Source organism: Triplophysa dalaica, chromosome 5 (genome assembly GCF_015846415.1).
Source record: "Triplophysa dalaica isolate WHDGS20190420 chromosome 5, ASM1584641v1, whole genome shotgun sequence".
In the NCBI taxonomy this organism is placed as follows: Eukaryota; Metazoa; Chordata; class Actinopteri; order Cypriniformes; family Nemacheilidae; genus Triplophysa; species Triplophysa dalaica.
In genome coordinates this window covers 10,950,367-10,976,650 of record NC_079546.1, presented here as the reverse complement: position 1 = coordinate 10,976,650, position 26,284 = coordinate 10,950,367, and the positions used below count along the sequence as shown (strand labels likewise).

Below are 26,284 nucleotides of genomic sequence, written 5' to 3'. Positions count from 1 at the left end.
CATGAAGTAACCTTTTCGCCATGGTGGTTAATGTCACTGCATGACTATAATGAGAGGTTAAGTTCTTTCTATATCTACATAGTTTATTTTTATAAATGGGACATTGCCACCATGAATTGATAGAATAATAAACGCACTAAAAGAAAAATTTTAATCACTAATAAGCAACATAATTTCATTATTTCATAATATGTTTTCTATTAATATGTAAAGAGCCGGTGTTTTCATCCAACAATAAGAAGTAATATTTCACAATAGAAGACCATTATAATTACATCACAATAAAATTCTATTTTGAATAACGGCTTAGTTGATAAATCATACGTTAATAAATCACAGTCAGAGAAAAATAGCAAAACAGTCATTTTGTTTTTGTGACCTTATGAGTAATGAGACGGTTGCATCACCTACAGTAATTACAATTTACTGTAATAACACATGAGGTTCAGTTCTCCCACTGACTGTAGACGATGATGACACACCTCTCCAATGTTTCTCTAGTCAATTCTATGTTAGGATGCAAAAATAACCATACAATACATGAAAATGTATCTGTGCCTGTTGACATGAGCAAAAACAAGTCTAATATATGAATGCATTAAAGACAAAAATAAAGAAACTACATTACATTGATGCATCACATTTCACACAAGCTGTTCAGCACCACGGACAGCATTCAAGCACAAGAACATCACAGGGATGTTGACAACATTTATCTGCAACACGTGACAAAGTCTTACATAGACGGTTTCAAAATGACAACATAAACAAAAGTAACTGCGCATGCGTGCGTTCATGGACTTCCCTAAACTTCCACTACACATCCGCATATAATAGAGTGCCTGTAGATTTTTTTTTAAACAAGCAAAAGAAACCGAGAAGAACCGGTCTATATGCTGCAAGTCTAATAAGAGAAAAGGTCGACAAAGAAGATTAATGGCTTCTTTCAGAGTCATTTTAACAACAGCTTTCAATTTCAGGTACAATTCTGGGAATTTGCAGGTCTTTTCTGTTCTAACAAATTATATAAATCAAGGTGCCAGAATCTGGAGGAAGAGTGGAGAGGCACAGAATCCACGTTGCTTGAACTCCAGTATGAAGTTTCCACAGTCAGTGATGATTTGGGCTGCCATGTCATCTGCTGGTGTTGGTCCACTATGTTTTCTGAAGTCCACAGTAAAAGCATCCATCTACTAGGAAATTTTAGAGCACTTCATGCTTCTTTCTGCGGACAAGCTTTATGGAGATGCTGATTTCATTTTTCAGCAGGACTTGGCACCTACCCACACTGCCAAAGGTACCATAAGCTGGTTCAATGACCATGGTGGTACTGTGCTTCGTTGGCCAGCAGACCCTCCTGACGTGATCCCCATAGAGAATCTATGGGTTATTGTCAAGAGGAAGATGAGAGATGCCAGACACAACAATGCAGATGACCTGAAGGCCGCTATCAAAGTAAACTGGGCTTCCAATACACCTGAGCAGTCCCACAGGCTGATTGCCTTCATGCCACGGCACATTGATGCAGTAATTCATGCAAAAGCAGGCTCAACCAAGTTTTGAATGCATAGAAATGAACATACTTTTCAGAAGCATGACATTTCTGTTTAAAATGTCCTTTTTTTATTGATCATATGTAATATTTAAATTTTCTGAGAAACTGAATGTTGGGTTTCATTATCTGTGAGCCATAATCATTCAAATTTCAAGAAATAGGGCTTGAAATATTTCACTCTATGTGTAATGAATCTATGTAATATATGGGTTTCACTTTCTTAAATGAGTAACAAAAAATATTGACCTTTTTCACAATATTCTACTTTTTTTAGATGTATCTGTAAAGTATATGTGCCGGGCTGTGTTAACATTTTTGCACATAGCACTGGTACTACAGAGACTTAAAGTTTTGTCGCACAAGACCAACAGTTGCAGCACAAATATAAAAACGTTTGTAAATGATCATAAAAAAATAGCAAGTGCAGATAAATGATAAAAGATTTGATACATGTTAAATGTTCCGTTTCTACCTTCTATTTGAGGCATGCATAAATCATACGTGAGCCACTTTCCTTTCCAAAGATGTAAAATAGGAAATAGCACACGCACACAGGGAATTCAAATGGACTTAAAAGTACAGTAATGACATCTGCTTTTACATAAGCAGGGACTCTCACTAGTTATAACATACAGTCACATCTGCATATATCTTCACATAATATGTCAAATATTAGACATCCTGCAAGACAGCAGATGTTGTTTGTTAAAGATTTTTCAATGTACTTCAATCAATCAAGTGTCCAATTTAACTACACAAGAGGATATCGGTCTTAGGTCTGAAGTGAGCATTACTGCATCACTGTGGCCAGCCGTGACTAACACAAACTCAATCTCGTGGCCTGTAGAGAAACATGAGAGCGGGAAACACAGACTGCGAGAGGTTTGCCGGACTGCTGATGTTCTGTAATGAGTGTACATATGTCCCTCAGACACACTTGACATGCACCACTGAGGTCTGACACATCCGCCACCAGATGCTCAAATGTGTCTACAATCTCACAAATGATACCTTACATATGCAAACTAGGTTTATTTCGCCTGTCAGGAGAAGCTATCTATTGTATATCTATTAATACTAAACCAAACAGACACATGGTTATGAATACGCGACTGCAAAATCACCAAGTCAATGTATTCGCCCATATTTACAACACCAAGTTGCAATTTTAGTGATTTACTAAAACTAAGCAGTCCAAAAACGTCAATATTGTTAAAATCTGTTTAGGAAATGAGTAGTTTGTCCGAAACTTAAATATAAAAATAGTTGGAAATAAATACACGGATGGTCAGATGTTCAAAACTGTTTAGTATGCCTTGAATAGCTTTCCCATGTTTTCACTCCATGGACTATAATTAACCCCACCTTGAACTCCAGGACTACATTACCCATCATGCACTGCACACATATGCCATCATTGGTGTGTAATGCTGGGTTCACACCACACGCACATGAAGCGATTTGCGTGAGTAAATAACATACAAAGTTAAATCAAAGATGACAAATTCCAACTTGAGCAAGAGCTCACGGACACCTACTCTTTGACGGGGCCAGACGGGTGAAGACCCTGCCTGCACCACTCACGCTAAGATAACAAACTTTTCACGCTAGTAATAAAATGCGTGGAATGCAATGGTTTGTGATTGGTGTAAAAACATCATAAGTGATACAAGAACCAAGAATAACATGACAATACAAACAGAGTATGTGGTATGTTTGGTCTGTATGCATACTGTACTCACACATACGTACTTTAGGTACATTATTAGCTACAAGATGATGCTGGTGAGCTTTTGGGACGCTAAAGTCGGCAGAGTTATTTCGGCTCATATAACACTGAATGGCAAAAGGAGGGTTTTTGGCCGGCAAATGTGAGTGAGTTTTTTGATAACAAAGAAAGTAATATACAACGATTTGACAGATCCTCTTTAATTTGTTGAGCAAAACAACTCGATAATGTTACACGACCGGAAATAAGTCTGCGCACCGGCGCCATTTCTGACAAGATTGGTCTCCTATACAGAGATACTGTCACACCTGTGTTACACCAGCTTGTTTTATAAAAATATCTGAAATAGAACACACTTGGAAATCCTTGTTTCTATGTCATTTCTTGCTTAACATTGCACCATTCTGTGCTAGTACTGCTAAAAATCTATTATTGTCTCACGATTCTGTTGAAATAATGGAAATCAGAACATATACATCCAGACAGTGAAAGCCGTTTCAAAGGTTAGTTAGTCAAACAGTTTTTTTTTTCATGGAAGTGCTTCTGGACCAGTGTTCACAATCTTGATTTGTAATAATGCATGATTCGGTGTACTTCCAAATAATAGTTTTATATATTTCAATTAAAACATTGAGGCAGACGACTTTAAAATGTTTTATATCAAAATAAATAGGAAATAGGAAATAGTAAAGAACAAATCAACAGATAACCCTAATTTTCAATGCACTTGCATCACATGTTTTAGCTATAACAAGGTTTCCTGCTCAATCTTCTGTGACGGCACGTCAGCATTATTTTAAGCTCTGTATAAGTTCCTTCACCCAGTAGCAAATGATGGAGCCAGCTTGATGCTGCCAGACTAAGCAGAGCAAATAATTCAAATAGTGAGTGGGTGGAACAAAATAATGAGGACCTCCAGCAGGAGGCCGGAGGATTTGCCACAATTTGGTATACAATATACAATACAATATAGCTGCAAAACTATAAAAATTATTGAATAATTCATTTTAATTTGCAACTGGTATGAGACCTGTTGCTTTGCCTATTTGTTGAACTATGAAACAACAGCCACGTATTATCATATTTAACATCAGAAGTGTTGTTATCACATCAGAAAGTTCATTCAACAAGTTCAAGTTCACATACAACTCTTCTTGTGTATGTGAAAAAAATAGGGCTGTCGACATTAACTCCTGCGATACATTTATTTCATATTAACGCGTTAAAATATCAAAGGCAATTAACGCAGCCTCCGTTTGTTTTGTCATCCTTTGTCAAGCGTTACATTATATAATCACGCACACACGTGTCTACACCAGACACAAAAGAACGCATTAGAATCCATTATCATTTAAAAAATTTCACTGGATTCAACACGGTGCCACAGTTTTTCATTAGAACAAGCCATGTGTCGTGTCGTTAACATTAAAATGAAATCCTAGAAAAAGTTGTGAAATGGGAAAGGGCGTCAGATCTGCGTAGAGCGGCCGCTCTTAAAGGGGACGCATTCTTAAACCTTAAAAAAGAGGAATTCAATGTGTTTTTCTGATGAAGCATTAAAGACCGTAAAATGTTTGAGAACTAAATTCAATTTCTGTATATTTCCAAACTGTTAGACATGACAGCTCTCAATTATACTGTACTTCAATGTTGAATGGCTATAATTAATGTTAAAATAAATAAAAAATGATCAAGTTTATGGAGAATACAGTTGCAGTACTGATATATGAATGTTAGCTTTCATTCAAAAAATGATGTTGTTGAAGAAATCTGTTGTTTCAACATTACTTTTGAGATTAATTGTGAAATTATTAGAATGTAAAAGTATATTTAAACAATAATGTTATGTGCAATTAATCGTGAAAAAATGTGCGATTAATCAGATTTGAAAAAAAAAGTTGACAGCACCTTGTCCTTAACTTTCCACCCCTTGCCGACCAGATAACCCGATTTGTTCCACATGCAAAATTTCAGGGACTGTTAAGTTAGTCATGCTAGGATCATCAATGTAAGTCAATCTTTTCTTCAATTACACACACAGAACAAATGCTGCAATCGATGACAATCGCACAACATTTCCTCTATATTTATTCGCTCTGCACTAATATGCCACTACATTCACTGACCACAAATGGATACTTGTATCAACATCCCCTCCATCCTATTAATATCATGGTTACCGGTATCTGCGATGCCACTGTAGGGTTTAATTACTCTTTGAATGAATTGTGAGGCTGTTCTTGTTTCCGCTAATTGGGTCAGTGCAGTAATAAATGCACTGTAAGCAGAAATGAATGAACCGTAACCTTTAAAGGACGTTCATCTGTACATTCCTCATGCTCTCTACCTTAAAATAGTCATCATGGAGCAAAATGCTTTCTACTTTCTGCCACCTGAATGGTGTAGTTAGCATCCACCAGCCAAAAAAGTCCAAAACCCATTGTCTATGAACGTCGTAATTCCTCACAGCTTGGTAAGAAATAGAAGTCTTATTTGCACTAAATTATAATCATATAACCGTCTTTATTTTACCCAAAGGCTCCAAATGTTTTGAAACTGAGAAATCAGATTTAAAACAGATGCTTGAGTTAAAACAAGATAAACTTGAGCTTCAGCTCCAGCAGAGAGTAAATTTAAATCAACAGCACATAATAAATACATTTAAATGAGCTCGGGTGTGGAGGTGGTCCAAACCGCATCTTATTTGACACCCACAGCTGCTAAGAACTGCTGAGAGGAGCTTACGGTTCCACTGGTTTATGTTCTGCAGTTCATTAAGACTGTTTGCACGACTGCTTTGAGAACAGCGAAATAAAATAAAAATAACTATTTTGGGGAAGAAGCATGAGGGCATAAAAATAAATTCTGCTACAGGCATTGCTTTTATGAGATCAAACATCCTGTGATGAAGAGGAGGCAGAGGACGTAGGAGGCAAAGACCCAGCGAAACAGTTCAGGCCAAGACTAAACCACATAAATAAAAATACTGAAATACCTAGATGTAAAAAATCTTTCACATCTACTGAGTTTGCATTAATGTAGATAAAATGAAACTACAGTATATTGCCATTCAGCTATTTATTGAATTGAAGAGAAATAACTGGCCAGTGACTAACCTATACAAGTCTCGATTTGTGTTTTTTGCTAAATCTGACCAAAATAAGGAGCACATCAATGACGATTTCTGCTAAATGTCTTTAAAATAGCAGTAATATCTGTTCTATGAAACGTTTCATTGCTGACTCACCAGGAAGACCATAATGAACCCTCTTTTAATGATGCCACGTTACTGTTGCCAATAGCAACGGTCAGAGAGATGGAAATAAAGAAAGTGGGCAGAGATGAAGGGTTTGGGGAGAGAACCTTGAAACTGGACAATAAATCAGCATGTCCTTGATTCCTCTCGACTATTGTGATCAGCATTCTCTAAAAAAACACAATGACTAATGGAGCCCATAATTCATGAATTCCTTGAAGTGAAACGTTCAATGTTTTCTAATTGGAAAGTCTATTTAGGACCTCATGGACAACAGCACTAAATTGAATATAAGTTACATGAGGCAAATACAAATAAAGTCTTTCTTCATGCCTTGGTGATCTAAGGGGGCGTTAACAAGTTTCCAAAAACCATCCAAAAACGTTGTATGTGTAATGGCCATTCATTTACATTACAGGGCTATTGGGGCCTGAAAACACTACATTTTGAAAACAAGTTTTGAAGTTTGAAACTTTAAATCGATAACAATCTTATCTCCGTATAGGCAAAACAAAATTTGAGGAAAAAGTGATGTCATTCATATACTGTACCTATCCATGTTAACAGACATCATTTAGACAAACTTTGTCAATAACAAAAAAAATCTTTTCATACCCAAACCCCCGTAAACAAAATACAGCGATTTGTCAAATATGTGAAAATATCAAAAGGGATTATTGTCTACCAAATCAGAAAATTGTTGTATTTATTTTGATCTGTTGAACGAAAAATATATATTTTTAGGAATTAAGCAAAGCTTTTTGGACGTTTTTTGCCTACCATTTTAAAATGTTCCTATTATGGTAGTTAGGGATGGGCATCATTAAGATTTTATCGATATCGCTTATCTATACCATATCTTATCAATACTGTTATCGATACTAAGCTCTATAATTTGATGTAAAAACGCATGATGTGGAAAGATGTTAAACATTGTAAATTTCTTTATTACAGCTGAGCTTTAAAACTGCAGTTTACAAGTGCTTCTGAGCAAACAGAAAATGCCACATAACAAAACGTGTGTGTGTTCCTTAGCATACCACTTACGGCACTTAACATGTGCATAGGAGCACATCGTGATGTAATTCAACATATTTACTTTACATCACTATTGTTATTCTGCTGGTAGACTGTATTTCTTTTTTCCTTTCTGGTTTTAGGTCTACATAAATTTAAGTACTATTTTCTAAGCAAGTAATATTTTTTTAATTATAAGTACTGTTTTTTTATTTTACAAGAACATTACTTCAATTTACTAAAGTAAGTAAATATACTCTGTTGCCAAATTATTAAAAACAATGTTATAACTTGTTTCTCAAATAAAGGACTTTTTATGTTGAGGGGTTGCCGCAAAGAGGTGTTTGACGGAAGCTTCCTCGTTGTGAAAGGCTGAGGCTGAAAGCTCCACAAGCGCAACCATGCCACTCTTTCACTCATAGACACGCAAAACAAACAGATTACAAATACATTGCGGAAATCATATGGCCCTGGATATCACACATACGTCAAGCAAAATTCGGCCATTATTCAGGGATGGAAAATGACCGGCAGCAGCATCAGCCTCTAATTCGCCATTTAACACCTGAATACACAGAGATAAACAAAGATTCGTGTCCAGCATAGCAAAGATATTATTTATAAACACTATGTCCCACTGACATTACTCTGAACTCTCAATATGGTCACTCTAGCAAAGAAAGCACTGCCTTCCAGTAAAAAGAGCCAATTGTCAATCAATAAAGATGGAAAGTTATGCTACAGCTTATGTCAAGTTTACTTGAAGGTTGGAAATATGCAATTTAATTGGTCTTTTTGTCAGCGATTAAAAAAATATCCATCTTCCCTCAATCAAGCAGATGTGGTCTTGCTATGACTGAAAAAAACATGGCCACCAAGTGGGACACTTTCAGCAAATGTACTAATCCTCTTGATTGATTAAAATACACAATCACAATGTACACAAGCAGATTCAGCAGGTTATCAAGACAATAGAGAAATTGTTAAATAATAGAGAAATAATGAATAAAAATAAAAGGAAAATGTTTACATTTTATGATTATTAATTTGTAATAATGTGCTGGTAATTTTAGCTTGAATCCATTAAATAAACATGAAGAAACAATCATAAAAGAAAGGTAGGTAGGTGCTTTATATTTGACACAGTATTTCTACAGTTTTTAAGGTGATTACAATGCATCCGTTCATTGGCCCACATTACTTAATTACTTCTATAATATAATTACTTGGAAATATGACTAATAATTATTAAGTTACTTACCACAACAGTACTTTAGGCATCTTGATGTTAAGGTATGCTGTTCTGATTTCCATATGCTGCTTCTGGGCATGTGTTACTCTCGGCTTCAACTCTCTGCATCCGCCTCGTCTTCCTCTCTTCCCTTCAGCGTCACAGTTTCCTTTTCAAGTATAATAGACCCGGATTATAAAACATGAAATAAACAAGCAGTTAATTGAGAACTACGACACAATAGCCCTGCAGTGCTGTAGGAACCATCTGCCAAATGTTGAACACGCTGTGTTATGCTTTGATGCCTCAAGCAAGGCCATCTTAAGAACAGTCAGAAAATTAATGTTGTTTTATTTCACTATTCCCCAAAGATTTTTCTCCTCCAAAGCTCAATGTTGCAACACGTAAATGACAGTAAGCCATGAAATACAAAATAACAACCATGAAGGGTTTTCATGTTTCATGACAGATGCGCGTACAGTGCCAGAAGGGGAGACTGGCTTATCTCACACACACAATACAGCAAGAGACAAAACAATATACAAGAAATGCACTGCTCTTAACTAAAGAAGAAAACAGCTACAAGATCCCATTGTTGGGAAATTAATATTCTGTTCTGGCAACATACTTGATATGCATTCTTGATAACTTTGTTTGGTGGGGTGCAAGGTTACTATACTGTACTTCAATAAAACTAAAACTAACATTTCTGTTAACTGAAATAAAATAAAATGTAGGCCTTAATATTATTTAACTGAAAATAAACGAATTACAACTGTTGTTTAAGTTGATACAATAAAATTCCTAACAACTAGAACATTTATAAAAATAAATAAAAATACTATAATGAAAAAACACATAACGAATCTGCTCAAATGATTTTATTTTATTTAAAAAAAAAAAACATGTGAAAAAAAAACTAAATTAAGTAGTTGACAACACAATTATCACTTCATAATGTCCTGTCTTACACACTACAAAAATAGTAGGTAGTACACAGTATACAGTGGAGTATTTAGTAAATATTGGGAACATAATGTAGTTTCTGATGGTTTACTTAATCCCCATTCAGTCTGATGAACACAGACAAAGATATTTGGAAGAATACTTGCTAGCAAACAGTTCTTGGCCACCATTGACTATGTCTGATGAACACAGAAAAAGATATTTGGAAGAATACTTGCTAGCAAACAGTTCTTGGCCACCATTGACTACCAGTAGGAAAGTTACAAAATATATTCTACAAAGAAATGTATACAGATTTGGAACAACTTGACAGAACTTTCATTTTAGGGTGAACTATACCTTTAAAGCTACACTTTAGAACTTTTGCTCACAGCTTCCCCCATTTGGTAGATAAGCGCAATTGATAAGGTAATTGCGCAACATGCTTGAATTTGTTGTCTAAGGAACTGGTGAAATGCAGTAACGTTGTTTGCAAACCATGCGGTACTCTTCCGCAGCCAGGGGATGGGCAGGGCTGTGTGTAGCAACCCGAACACAGAATGTGGTTATAGCCACTATAAGGCTGCTCAGGAAGCAGCGGCATTAGAATTAGTCCGTTTAAGAGTTGTTCTACCATTGAAATCATTTTAGAGACACTACTTTAAAGTCTGTTTTGTTGCCGTGTTTGAAAGTAAGCAGTCTGCCAAGTTGTAAGTCTGAAGGTGAATAAATAAAGTTATTGGCTTGAAAAAGAGGGAGTAGACTCTGAATCACGTGAACGTGAACTAGTCCTAGTCTCTATTTGCCGTGTGTCTTCGACACTAGAAATATTCCCCACGTTTTGCTGGGACTGCCGCGAAAATTCACTCTCCTCCCCCAAACACTGTCGCTCGTTTGTGATGTGTGTGCATCATGTCTAGAACCTGTGTTCTACGTTGTGAAACTAAGTCCATCTTCTTTTAGCAGACTCCCGTAATGATGATAGGCGTTCCATTTGCGGCACATGCTGAACAAGTTTGACCAATCACAACAGACTACACCCTCTGACCAATCACATGACACTAGGCTAACGGATAGGAGGGTATTAGACGGATGAATCGCGGAACGAATCAACTAGTTCAGTTTTGATTTGTAACAAATGTTTAATGATTATGCATAACTCAAATGATGTGCTTTGTGGTGAATATTCATATTCATAACCTGGGCATTTTGATTAACAGTAGCTCTAATTAGGCATGATTTATCGTTGTTGCAATACACAAAAATTTTGTTTAACTTTGATTCTTATGGCTAATATGGTTTGCTGGAATGAGAAGCGACTCTCTTAAAGTGTGCAACAGTGAGGTTTCCTGTAGCTCAGTGGTAAGAGCATTGCGTTAAGGTTCGATCCCAGGGGATTGCAAATACCAATGTAAAACGTATAGGATAAAGCAATGTAAGTCGCTTTGGACAAAAGCATCTGCCAAATGTCTAAATGTAAATGTAAACAACAATAAAAATAAACGGAAATTGACACATTTCTCCTTTTGAACCGCTTTGTTTGAGGTAGCCACAATTAGCAAATGTCTCTTTGGAATCAAATTAGATTTTGGTGTTCATTTGCATTTACCTAAAATTTTGCACTTTGCACTTTACTTAAAACTATGCACAGCTGAGAACATCCGAGTTAAATGTCATGGATAGCTGATCCCCCTCCAGAGCATCTTTATTATGCCAGCATGAAGCTATAAGCTTGTTTGTTCCACTGCAATAATATTCTTCAGTTCACACTAGAGCCTGCCGCTTCTTCATTCTCATTAGAATACATATTCCCTGCATCTGACAGCCATCTGCATACGTAAAGTGGTGTGAAAACCTGTTTAAATATGAAATAAAAATACATTTTCAGATTCTTATGAGAAAGATTTTTGCTTATTTGTGCAGACCATTTATTCTGCATGAAATATAAATGCACAATATTACCTTTCCTAATATACATTTTCTCATTCAAAACGTCTTTGTCTCTACTGAGAATGTCTGTAATATCTGTAAAAAGCCAGCATTCCAATATATTATATATCATCATATGCGGCTGTTTAGCTGGTGCTGAATGAAATATGAGCTTAAGAACCTGCCATCTGCTATAGGGGGGCTCAGAGATAACATATTTTTGTATGCAAACCCCGGACGCGAGTTAGCATTTTAGGACTTCCGGTTCCATCGATCCAATGTCTGTTTTTTTTATAATGGGTCTGTGGTAAACAAAACCTCTAAATATTTTCGGGTTTTTGTATCATGACATAAAACAAACAAATTATAACCGCTTGTGATTTTTTTAAAGCCTTAAAAACGGTGGTTGTAAACAAGTTGCTTAAAGCGACTACTTCCTTTCGCACCATCGAGCATATAAAGCTCACAAATAATGCAACATGGGCACTGATCCCTTAAGACGTAAATGCGGATTCATTCACAATGTAATTACTTATCAGGGAACACACTCTTAATAAAGTTTGAAAGAGTTGTCGGAGGCTTGGTGGTGATGTTGATATTGAGCGAACTTAAGTGAAGTCGGTTTATAGCATTGTTTTAGCTTTTTACTTCCGCCGATTGTATTTTGGTTTCCAAAGTAACAAATGTTGTGTTAATTTGTAAAGATTATCTTGATAGACAAAACGTGTGTAAACACCATAAACCTATGTTAATCACAGAGCTTATTTTAGCAATCTTCCAAAAGTCTATGGGACAAATGCATAAGCGTTCGGTCAAGGGAACCACTCCAGCACTAACGTCCTTGTTGGACTACAAAAACCCGCCATCTCTTCAGCTCCCTATTCAGTTCAGTATCAAAGCCATTGAAGCAAGACATAAATGACATGTCAAACGTCACATTCAAAACAGTGTAACCCGAAGTGGTAGATCATGGTGCCTGTTACGGCAAGATCACAATGAACACAATGCAACAGATCCAAATAAAATATTAATCTTTGGATCAAATTTTTTGCCAAATCCTCCAATTAAAATTATATGGTTAAGTTGCTGTTGATCTTATATGTCAACCCATTCTAATCGATCTGCGTATAATTATACATACGGCAAATTTAAATGTTGCGTGCTTGTAATACACCAGTCCTCCCATTAACGTCAGTGAAGAGCAAATGCATGCAAATGAAACGATTTTATAAATACGTATTATTGGTGGAGGAATTAAAAACTGCTTGCATGTATTCATTAACAATACAGACTGTGTTAAATGGCTAGAATGACAGACATAAAGCTATTTTAAACTAAACTAACATGTCTGTATAATGGAATACAGAAAACACTTTAAAAACACTTCAGTGTTTCACACTCCATTCCAGTGGATGGCGTAAACGCACCATAAACTAATTTGCCACCCACCATCAAACTAGAAATGATCACGATGTAAGAGGTTTTCCATAAACTGTAGCCGTACCTGCCTGTTATGCGTGTGTTTTTAATGTATAATATAAAAACTGTTAGGTTAAGGGTTGCGTGCTCAAATGCTTTTACATATTTACATAAACGTACCCAAAATATAACTGATTATGATTAATTTAACGATCACACCCTACATGCAAATATAATTTCGTTGCATCATTGGATGAATCTGCGCTCCACAGACGTTAATGGGAGGGAATTGAATGAAATGAAAAAAAACTTGAAAAACAACTGAAATATACCTGTATGAAAAGCAATTAAACCCAGATGGATTCATTGGACCAAAATCTCATTTAATCAGATGTGTTTGCTTTCTCTTTCATATTAATCCACTAAAACGCCTTTACTCGTGAAATAGAGTGCTAAAAAAATTATATTTTAGCAAGAAATTAAAAATCTATCATTATCATTTACGGGTACCATCACTTCTCCATGGTACACAAAGACAGCTGTTAACACAAGTTTCACGTAGCTTCATGGTGATTAATGTCATTTTTGATTCACGTCTTGTAGTCTGTCTCTACTCCACTACATTAATGAAGTGTACATTTATATTTTATCAGTATGTGTATTTCTTTGGGAAACGAACCCATGACGCCCTACTTAACAATAGAGAGACACTTTTCACCTTCATGTATAACAAAGAGTAGTGCATGACCCCAGTTCTTTCTATTTACTATTTACGCCTATTATTGTGGGCAATTACAAATCAAATCTCAATGTCATCAGATAAGGCTGTGCCAATGACATTCTTTTGTACACAAAACTACAACCTGTCTGCTCCATTTTCGTGCAGAGACATACCAATATTTGATGACAGCTAACAGTGTAAATTATTCTCTCGCTGTTGTGTTTGGACAGCAGTCAGACCACTGATAAGTGGTGTGTAGAGTGAATAATGCATAGGTAAAGCCCTAAAGACATGCTTAACTTTGTACTTTATACTATGCAAATGAGAAAAAAGGACGGGAAACATTCTGGGCCAAATTACACCACTGGAGCGCAAAAGCAACCAATTGCAATCTCTTCTCATTTGAAATGGATAAAATATAGCCATTCAACAGCCACAACATTTTCAGGATCTCCTGTCGAGAGAGACAACAACAGTTACACCAAGTTCTGTAACTCCCTTTAGAGACTGTCTGACACATAGTTTTAAGTGTCATGTAGAAACCAACACAGGTATCAATAGGAAGGTAGCAACCTTCACTAAGGTACCTTCCTCTGCATGCTGAAGATTTTTGAGGATCTTAAAAACCAACTTTAAGGCCTGCGTGTTCCACATAAATGTGCAAAAGTGTACATACAATCTGTCAATATGTATATTCTACTATATACTACCCTATACAATGTCTCTTTTATGTTATTATCCCCATTTTCCTTACAATAGTCGTTTATTTTATATATGCAAATTTTAGAATCTTTCAGACAGTAAATCTAATTATGTTGTATTGTCATTGTGTTGAATGTCTGTACTAGAAGCTTCCAACACAAAAGAAAATTCCTTGTGTGTGCAAGCTCTTATGATTCTGAAATAAACCCATTGTATGAGTTAAAGGTATAGTTCACCCATAAATGAAAATTCTGTCATGGATTGTTCACTCTCTAGTTGTTTCAAATCTGTATACATTTCTTTGTTAGGTTGAACACGGAGAAAGATATTTGGACGAATGATTGTAACCCAACAGTTCTTGGACCCCATTGACTAACATAGTAGGAAAAATGACAATGGTAGTCAAAGAGCCCTAGAACGGTTTACTGTACTACAATCTTCAAAATCTCTTATTTTGTGATCAACAGTACAAAATGATGAAGTAATTTTTCATAATATGGTAGTCAATTTGGGTCAAAAACTGTTTGGTTACAAGCATTCTTCCGAATATATTTCTCTGTTTTCATCAGAACAAAGAAATTGAGACTTGAAGTTGAGTAAAGTTTGACAGAGTTTTTTTGGGGGGCTGAACTATCCCTTTAAAGATCTATGGTGTGTAAAACAAATATTTTTCAATGTAATGTTTAAGTTTCATGCATTTGATATACAGTTGAATGATAATCACTTCAGGCCGCATTCTGTCTCAGTGATACACTATCTTCTGTGTAGCTTTTAATCTCTTCTCTCCCTGAAGAACAAACAAAAAAAAAAACGCTCTTTTATTTGCCGTGTCCACTTCAGAAAACAAGCCTAATGTGACACCTTTACGCCTGTTTAATGGTGACAGATGTGTGACATTATAGACCCCGAGTAACCTTTAAAGAGGGACGATGAATTTGCGCGGCCTCGAACCATCTTATTCCTTCGGCCAAATGAGAGTTTAATGTCCTTTAACTTTTTGTTTAGATTTATGAAGATGAACGCTCTTCGCATCATTGTGCTTATGTTTTGTGGGGATGATAATGTTCCATCATTTGTAGAAAAACATAAAATATGAAAATTGATTCGGTGTGGAATAACAGTCAAAATTCACTTATATTGACGCCTTAGAGCCAAAACATCTAGTAACTGTGCTTTGCACAAAAGCGGCCCATATAATATATAATGTAGTAGATTGCATAAGAATAGGGGAAAATGGTATTGTAGTAATGACTTTTCATTGTAATGTAATGACTCTTTACTTGTTATATTGCATAAAGTGAACTCCAACCCCCCTTTTAATGTATTTTCTAATGTATGTATGCATATTCCACTGACTAAAGAATAAAGCCAGAAAGACATGTAGAAACACAACATATCATTTACCAGTTAAATATCTTATGTATTTTTGATAATTTGGGATCTTTGTAATATATGCAACAGGGACTACAATAAAAATGGCCAATAATATTACATTGAAAAACACAATGCAATCCAAAGACATTTGACGTAGAGTAATAATAATAACAAAGTAGCTTAAAGGTCCAGCGTGTAATTTTTTTCGGAGGATCTTTTGACATGAAATCCAATATAACATACATAACTATGTCTTCAGAGGTGTATAAAGAGTTTACACAATGAAGCGTTATGTTTTTATTTCCCTTATTTCTTATTTCTATCTACAAACACTGCGAGCCCCCTTGCATAATATTCGCAATGTTCTGTCAGCCGTCAAAGTGTTTTGAACAGGAGGAGCCGTCGTAGTCTTTCGAACGGGAGGGGTGGAGTGAGTGGTTGGACCTTGCCGCTAGATTTTACTGACTGGACCTTTAAAATGGAATAAAATTGATGCAATCTCTATATATTGTAATCATGTTTGGGCCATAAAATAGCAGTTTGATTTTCGTACTTTATGCGTGTAAAGCCAATTGACATCCACAAAATCAAAATATTGTGTGTATATACAAAATCTACATAAATTATAGATATTTATTCATTATACTCAAATTTAGATTATTATTATAAAATACCTGATGCGAGTTTTTATGTCCTTCGCTCAATAACTGAATTTTGTTTACGTTAACAAAAAAGTTACTTCAGATTCGTACTTAAACATTTTTAAACCACTGATATTATATTTTTTTAATTGCTCATTCTCCTAATCCGACATCAGTCCTTAAACTGTCTCAGGGATACTATTTATCAGACGTGAACATTCAGTATCTTCTGTTACACTTATGGTGTGCTTTCTGCATCCCGACATCAGAGAGAAATCAGACAATCCAATTTAACCAACAGGTATCACTATCACCAAGGTGGTCCGGGATTTCCCAGGTGTCCAACAAAGGTCTAGCCACAAAAGGGTTTGAGTACCATTATAAAACTTCCACAGAGACATATTGGCTAGAAACAAACACGCTGTCCGACCCAGGAGATTTAAACGGAAGTGTTGGAACTGCAAACAACAAACAATATTCTGGCTAAAAGTTGTTCTTAAAAAAAAAATAGTTTCAGGGAAGGTTCAGCCCTTATATCTGTTCTGCGAAGGCTATCAGAACATTGAGATGAATCCCAGTGGGATTAAGAACTTTAATGTTTTGGGCAGCAGATAACAGCACAAAACGTTGCTTTTTGCATTGGTTTTCTGATGGCTTTTAAATAGCCATAGATCCTTTAGTTTTAAGAGCTGCTTTATTATTCACTTCATTGCTCCTCTGAGGATGTGTTATAACACCATGTGAATTTAAATTTATAATAGGTTCTGATGCATTCTATTGTCTTTTGTCGTCACATTGCGTCCGGTGTTGACACGGTGTCGGGGAACGGCAGGACATTTCTGAGTATTGTAACTGCAGGGTGTTGTTTGTGCACTTCAAAGTGAAGCATACAGAGCAGCCCGAGGTATCTTAATGGCTGTTCAATATCTCAAATTTGATTTGACAGCCTGCGTTTCTACTGTGTCCTGCACTCCTGCACTCGAGGGCAATATTGCTTTGACAAACCCTTCATCTAATGAGAAGGCTTGAAGCCAGAAAAAAACCCTGAAAATAAGAGACAGAGAACGTCTGTTTGAAGGCTGTTTTACTGCTTCTTCTCTCGGGCTATTCTTTAAAACTCCAAACATTTTAAAACCAGTAACAAATAGACGAATTCCAGTCGACAATAATTCTGTTTGTTCTTACGGAGAGCATTTTTTTCTGGTTCTACCACAGCAAATTCACATTTTACTGTCAACTTTCATTATCTCTCCAACCAGACACGCACAGAATCTACAACTAAAACAGATAACCAAAAAAACATTTAAAAAGCACATGTCCGAGCATTGAGAACTATTAAAGCAGAGAAAGAATTTTAACTTAAAATTGGGATAAAACAACATCTAGTTAACTAGTGACCATTAATAAGTGTTCATAAAAAAATACATTAATATCAAATATCGCTACTGTTCTTCTGAAACCTCGTATCCTCACAAAATCTTTTGTTGTTGCAATAAATTATTATTATTATTATGTACACCCTTAATATTTGTCACTGTGTTTTGCAAATTTTTAACGAATAAAAAGTATTAAAAAGTGCTGGTCAACTATGACAACTCAGTATTTAATCATTTAGAAATGACAGTGGTTTTTCTTTTCCTAATAAACAACTATTTTAAACATCTGAGATTTCAGAAGGACAGCAAAGAAATGTAATGGCTGCTTAAAAAATAAATGGCCTTCATTTCCTCACAAGAGACATTTCAGACTGAAAGCAACAACAGCAAAGAGATTTACCTGGATGCTTAAACAATATTATATTTAATTTAACAGGCTGTTAAAAGTTGTATAATTCACTTTCAATAATTCAATTGCTATACTTGAGAAAACTTACCAAAGCATAAAGTACGTAACACAGCCTTGGTTAAATGATTTATTGCCCTCTTATTCAATAAGTCATGGCCATGGGGGAATTTAAAAACAGTACATGATAATTCTGAATATATATCACATTCGGAATAACAACAGTGCTTCTCAGTTGGTAGTTTGCGGCACTTACCTGATAATATTGAGGATGATCATTTTTGTTTCATTCTAAAAATATTTCTTTCAAATGTCAAATAGAAATATTGTTTGTATTTACATATATTTGCAGAAAATTAAAAAAGGAGAAACAGGTCAAAATAACAGCAAATGTGCTCTGTATTTTTTAAGACCTCAAAAACTGCAAAGAAAACAAGTTCATATACACTTTTAAGCAATTAAAATATTGCTAGATGTATTTTGAAAGTTCAAAAGTCTTTTTTTATGTGATATAAGCTCCATTTGTCATGCCGGAAGTCTGTCACATTGCTGTAGAATGACTCAGTCCCGAGACTTTGTCAAAATCCAACAGACACTTGACTGGAATGGCCACAATACATAAAGAAATGCTCATTAAATAAAACATTTGAATGCTCTTTTTCCCGCAACTTTTATGCCACGTTAATATTACTAAGCCTACATGGTTTACGGTTATCCAGTTGTTCTCGATTGCTTAAACACGTTTCTTGAAATAACGTCTCCTCTTTTTCACAAATTCATAACTTCTCACCCAATTCTGTCATCATCCTATTTTCAGGTCAAAATGAAGCTATCTTCCCAAAACCATTCAAACTTGCAGAAAAAGGGAACTTTTCCACCAAACATGACTCACAAGCCCTCAGAAACACACAAGTCTTAGACAATGGTGAAATCAATTCAAAACACTGTTAAAGAAACCTCTTATTAAAATTCAACAGTAGAATAATTTAACAGAAAAGATAAAAAAAACATTATAAAATGGGTATGCAACAAAATACAGAACACAATTGTATAAATATATAAATAAACATGTCATCCAATCCCAAATTTAGGGTGTATACGTGGTAAAGTTTACTGGATACAGAATAGTGACATTTCTCTCATATAACGTGTTTACTGTAATTATACTGTATGTTTACAGTAGTATAAAGCCCAGGAGATGATTCAAGGATGCACCTGTGCTCCTATTGAGATTCTGATTGGTGTGTCATCAGTATTGAATGTTTACAGATGGATAAATATATGCTATTTGAGTTAACATCGTGAAAGTTCAGTTCATTATATTATGTGCTTGTGTTTCCCAAATGAGAACATGGTTAAATCTTTGCAAAATGAGGACGTTTTTGTGTGGGGTTTGCACAAGTTGATGTATAGTTCTGAGAATGTGTTTATAGTTGTGAGAAAATTGTGATTTGTATCATGAATTGTGTGTTAGCAATTGAGAAAAACTGTAACAATCATCATGATCATCTGGTTGGTCTTTAAACCTGAGCATGCATAGACAAATTATCATATTTTCTTTGCCCATTTGAATTCTTAATCATTAGACACTTATCAGAAGTCACAGATGCTTGGACAATCCATTTGCTTGCCTTAAATTATCAATAAGTTTATGAAAAACTTTGCTCTTGAAAATTAACGGTCAGCGTGTTTGCTGATATGCGTAAATAATCCCAAAATGTCAAGACTACTTTCTTGTCATTATGAAAACTGTCAAAATACACAAAAGCAAACCAGCGAGTCGATCATGCGAAAAGAATCAGGATGAAACGACAACGCGCACTATTATAACAGACATTTTGCTGCTTCACAGGAAACATGAATGTGAATTTAAATGACGCTTTAAGTGTTTAATATCCTAAACTCTACTTACAATTCATACAGTTCTGCATGCAAGAGACACTGTTAAACAATCGAATCTAATTTCAAACTAAATATTTACATTATCTTACTGTTGCACACCAGTTTATCGTTTTGTTTCTAAACTCCAAAAACAACGGTTATGTTTCATGAATGATTTATGTCAAACTTCAAACAGGTAATCTGTATCGCTATCTGTTATACATACACTTCAGAAACTTTAGCATAAGAGCGAATTTTCCTGCACAGTTGCACACTTTTATTTGTAGGGATTATGGATTTAGTTTCTCTCAATATGTTAATAGGAAAAGAGAGCTTAAAGACATACTGAATCGCCCTGGGACGAGTTATTTGATGTGTGACGTAATATCAACAGAAAAATGCAGCGAGCGTGAGATATATCGAGTGCCCCCTCACCTCAAAATAACCAATAGCGTTTCGTTTACAGCAAAGTCAGCCTCAGCCTGGCAAAGCTGCATTAACAGCGTGATAGCCACAGTGACAGGGGTTTAGGTCTGTTGAAAAGAATAGGCAGATCAGGAATCCCAATGATGTGTCATTTCAAGCTTGTTTTTGAGGTCGGTGAGTGACACTGACTTTGTCTCCTCCTTGTACTCACTAAGGCTGTAATGTCCGATCTCTTTCATAGAGCCTTAACATTCAACATACTGCATAGACTTGAAACGGGTCAGATATGTTTTGTTTCCTCAGCAAATTTGTGCATATAATCAGTTCTGTGCTATCGTGTCTAACCAGAGGACACTAAAGTAAATTGAAGACTTTAATGTTAATGTTTACACTGGTTGGAAAGTCACTAGTCATGCAAACTAGTGGCTAATTTGAGACGCCACTTCTGAATCTCTGCTAGTGCAGGGGTGGGACTCTAAATCTAAAGCGGATTTGATTGGACAAGAACTTTGAGGAAAGCCTCAAGTGTAGCGTGATGTCATGGTATTTCTAGATTTGTTTAAGCGCGGGCCAGACTTTGAGTTTTGAACGATTATATCTACAAAATGTGAATTTTTCAGATTTAAAAAGCATATCATGTTATTGACGTCCATAAGGCTCACTATTTTTAAAAAAAGGAAAAAGCCTTAATATTGCTTTCACTGGGTCTTTAACTCTAAGAGTTTCTGTGTTTTTAATAAGTTACATACTTGCCTCTGAGACAGAAGACATCTACGAACAAAAAGCATACGCCTTTTATTATTTGTCATGACACAGCTGAACTGTGCACACAAATAAGTCTACACAAATAAAAGCAAAAGGATTAGACCAATTTGGATGACGTAATCAATGCTGGTTTGACCCTGGTCCAGAAGAACTTCCCGTTTCATTACACAAACGTTTAAACAAAATACAATTAACATACTTAACATACATTAAAATGTTGAACAAATATCGTATATATGTATGACTTACACTGACAATAAATTAATTAATAACAGAAACCGGAAAGGTTTCTGGACCAATGTTTACATCTTGCGAAGTGATCTAACGTTAAAAGGTCAAACGGCATTACTTGGTAAGCTTCTTACGTGTTTATTTTACTAATATACAACATACTTCCATACAGAAAGTCTACTCACGTTAACACCATAACAAGACAATAGGGTCCAACCCTAATACTGTGTCACATTGCCACCTTGTGGTGAAACTCGAGGCACAACACACAGCTTTAGTAAATAAACTAAATGGTTCCTACACTAAACCGAATTTCAGAGAGACAAAGACACTTCACGGATTAATGTGTTTTCACCACTTTTCAAACGACCTGTTTGTAAACGAACCGGACCACATCACGCATACAGAGAAATACAAACACTCGGAAATGACTGGCTGGAGAGCTTCGTTCATTAAACATCGACTCACCTGCATGTGGAGAAACTTCAGCGTTTTAGATGTTTTGTCCTGACGTTCAATCCTAAATGACTTTTCACTTTGATATTTGATATTCGTCTAGTTTTTGTTTAGTTGAAAAGTTTCTCTACTAAACGTGAGGATGAGAGGCTGACGTGATACTTAACGCTAATTGGCTTGTAAGGTCACCTCAACTTGGTTATTGTTCATGCGGAAGTGTGCCATATTTGGATACTTTTCTTCATAACGTCGATATCCATCTTATCATTTTAGTAAACAAAACATGGTTTTAAACATGCTTTTTCCTCATTTGAGTTAAGTTTTTAAAATAGATTTTTAGGATCTTTGCCCCCTCGACCCAGTCTGGTATGTGATAATGTTTCTAGCAAAGGAAGGTTTATGTCCCCACAGAAATCTCAGAAACCCATGAAATGGTCCATAAGGGTTGCAAAGACTATTTAATGACACATCTAAAATACTATTTTATTGAATAAAATAATGCACAGCTCTTCACTAATTTTTTTTTTATTAAATTTTTATCTATTTCTGCATGGTATTATCTGTTTATTTAAAAAAAAAACATGTGGACTCTCTTCTCAGGTTTGATTTTAAGTTTTTTATTCATATTTGTTAGTAGCAGCCTATATTTTCACCATTTAAACCTTTTTTGAGAGGAATAATGTTTGAATACATGTGTTTGATTGAGAGCAGTGTTGGGTAAGTTACTCTGAAAAAGTAATGAATTACTAGTTACTCATTACATATTCAATAGTGTAATTAGATTACTGTCCAAATGACTCTGTCCAAAAAGTATTTAGTTACTCATTACTAATTACTTTCTATATCCTACATCAACCTTGATTAGTTAAGTGATTCAAGGATAGACATGAAATAATATAACAATTAAATAATAAATAATATTATTAACTGACCAAAGTCTTACAAAGGTGATAATTATACATTAAATCACAGATTTTAAAGTAAGACTTTGAATTTTGATGTCAATTACACTATTGCACACGCATCTATTTCACAAAGTATTTAGTTTAATTACATCAAAAGTAACTGTAAATAAATTACAGAAAACATATGAGTAATCCCTTACTTTACTTTTTCAAGGGAAAAGTAATTAAATTACAGTAACTAATTACTTAGTAACTAATTACACCCAACACTGATTGAGAGTCTTTGATATTTGATAGAGGGTAAAAAGGCAGCGCTAATAGTTCTCCAACCGTCAACATAACGTGCGTGATTTTCAATGAATTCTGGTAAGCATTATTATTATTATTATTATAAGAAAAGTTTGAGTAATTCACTTTACCAACAGAGGTTGACGGTATAAATAACAGTATTGGTTTCATCAGGTGTTTAACTCTATGGATTGGTTGGAATGTAATTGTTCAGTCATTTTAATCAACAATATTGAAAGTGTTTTGTCTACTTAAACACTAGGAAATTGCATATTTCTAGTGTTTAAAGAGTTTAATTTCTGCTATTGTGAACTGATTGCGCTTCATCTGTAAAACTTCTGTCAGACATGCTGATGACTGAATGAACATCTGCTACTAGAAAAGTAAACTATTATTAGAGGAAATACACAATAATTCGTTCAAAACGGCTTCTGAACAATACACAGATAATGTTCAAATTTGGATTTTAATATAAGGCCAATTATAATTTGACAAACCATTGTTGTACAATTTTATTACTTGAATATAAACTGAACTGGATGGGTCTGTTCAAAAGCTTTCAAACTTAATATTCTCTGTTCCAGGCTCAAATGAAACTAGCTATTGGTATGAGTTGTACAATTTCACAGCTGTGAATTGTTTCAAAATCAAATACTAAAAAGCTTTTGTGTGTTATGGGTGCTGAAAAGACTATCTTTGTGCCAAGTTGCTATTAGAGAAACAACAGGCCTGAACATGTTTCCTGACAGCGAGTGAAAAGTTGGTCCCTGGTAACCAAAGCCCTCTATCTAGGTGACCACTGTGTACTACTGAATATTATAAACTGTTGTCATACAACTTAAGCAACAATAATGTGCCACAATATACAGTTACAGGGACAAATGTGGGACAGCATGATAAACTGAGTTTTTATCAATTATGACAGAATTCAGGAACATCGTGTGAGTTTACATTCTGATTAATACATTTAGTAAAAATTGACAGATTCACAGACAGTCACAAACATGAGACAAAAAATACAAATACACAATTTGCCTTAAATATTTTTTTTCTAAACAAGGTGGAGATCACGAACTTGTGCTACCATCCGATGCTCTGCAAACTGAACTGAAACATCGATCATATCAGCGATGTTCATAATTTAGGTGTAAATTTGAAACCTCAGATAAACTCTCTACAAATACTTGATTTCCTGTTATTACGGTCAACTGTGTGATATTTGTCTTTTACTTTGGGGTTCTTATGCCGCTTTAAATAAATACTACTAATTTATCATGTATAGGCAACCTGCTTTTTAGAGTAAATACAGCTTCCACTACAGTGAAAAATGGTGCATTGACAATGATGTCACGCCCTTTGTTGCATGTTGCAGTGGGGACGCCATCTTGGAAGGCTCATACTCCACTATTATTATTGTTTTGATATGTACCGTTACTTGATTTGTTTAATATATGAAGAAATCTAAAGTGAATGTGCTTAATGCTATTGCAGTTTTAAACACAGCAAGACCGCCCTACCATTAGGTTTTATTTTTTACTCAAACAGAAAAACAAAACACTGCATTAAGCGCATTGGCACCGATCCTCCCAAGATGGTGCAACATTCAACACAGGGTGATGCATCTTCACATTCTTTACATCCTCTGCGTGGGCATGTTGAAGCATCAGCTGGTTGATGACTGTTTTGCCAGACCACCTGTTTTCTAAAAAGCGTGAATAATAATACTGTGTCCCCAACAACAGGTTTGAACTTCTGCCTGATGTCTAGAGCGATGTCAAATATCTGCTTTATCTCGTATCGTTGTAGTATTTGTTATTTTTCGTACTGGAGAAGAGTAACTGAGGACGCCATGCTTTCACAAAACTTTTTCCGTAGTTGTTGACTTGCACAGAAATCAGCCAAAGGTTTTGCAAACGTCACAGTTAGCACGTGTAAGCGCAGGTGGAAGTTGTAGTTTCTAATTAGATTTATGTACATCTCAATATTTGATTGTATATTAATTGTATTAAATTAAATATACCCAACAGTTATTGATTCTTTGCAGTGGTCCACCGGAAGTTTGAGCCACATAACGTTTATGTTGTTGCCACTGAAAAGTCTATACAACAGGTTATTTGAGTTTAGATTTGGTCAGTAGCACACACACTGTAGAGCCTTACCTATATGACGAAACGGTGTCCAAATTATTATTTATTAGGCCTCAAAGAAAATGAGAGAATCTTTGCAGCAGAAGGTGCATTTCATACAACAGGGAAAACAAATTTACCAACGTGTCATGATATATAACACAGGAGCTTACTGAGAATTTCAGTGCAGAAAATTACTGGAATTAATTAATCAGGAACCTATACACCAGCATGAATATAAATTACAATGATACATTCAAAATGCTTTAAGATTCAGTATAAAGTTATATGTCTTTAAATATTTATACGAACAACCATATTAGTTGTTATGCATTCGCCATATCTCAAAATCTATAAGCAGTTGTTTTAATCAAATTCCTAACCCAGGGTGAAAGCCCTCGCTTGTCATATCTGTGTTTCCCACATAATTTTTTGAGACTAAACAGTGCATCCTTTATATAATGCGTAACAAATATCATAATCATCTTTTAGAAGCCTAATCACATGTGACCCTGCCCTTCCACCTGGACAACAGCTGCTTCTGACACATAATAAAATGATGGATCTTAACATTCCAAAGCTCTCATATTAATTCAAATTTGTGCTCCAGCACATCTAGCAATCAGAATATGTGTTCTCGTCGGGCTAAACCATAAACAAAAAATGCTTAGAACTATTTTCTAAATTAACTTTATAAAGAACCGAAATTTGAATCTTTTGTTTTTAAAAACTAAACTGTTTAGGTGATGTGGATGGTGTTAAACGAAGTACTTTAGTTTTGGCGCTAAATAACGAAGGATCTCACATATAGACGGGTATGCACGTGTCGTCACTTTCCCCCGGACCCCGAGACTTTCTATTGGCTGAAAGAACGTCTATTTGGATACTCTTTTAGCGCCTGATTG

General features: G+C 35.3%; 1 protein-coding gene across 1 annotated transcript in view; it reads right to left on the bottom strand.

Annotated features, from left to right (window-relative positions):
* LOC130421265 (thyrotropin-releasing hormone-degrading ectoenzyme-like) overlaps positions 1-22,206 on the bottom strand; it is a 97,296-nt gene extending 75,090 nt beyond the window's left edge. The window contains 2 exon segments of the mRNA XM_056749062.1: positions 8,819-8,957; positions 22,073-22,206. The gene's annotated coding sequence lies outside the window, so the exon portion shown is untranslated.
* Between the last annotated feature and the right edge of the window lie 4,078 nt (positions 22,207-26,284).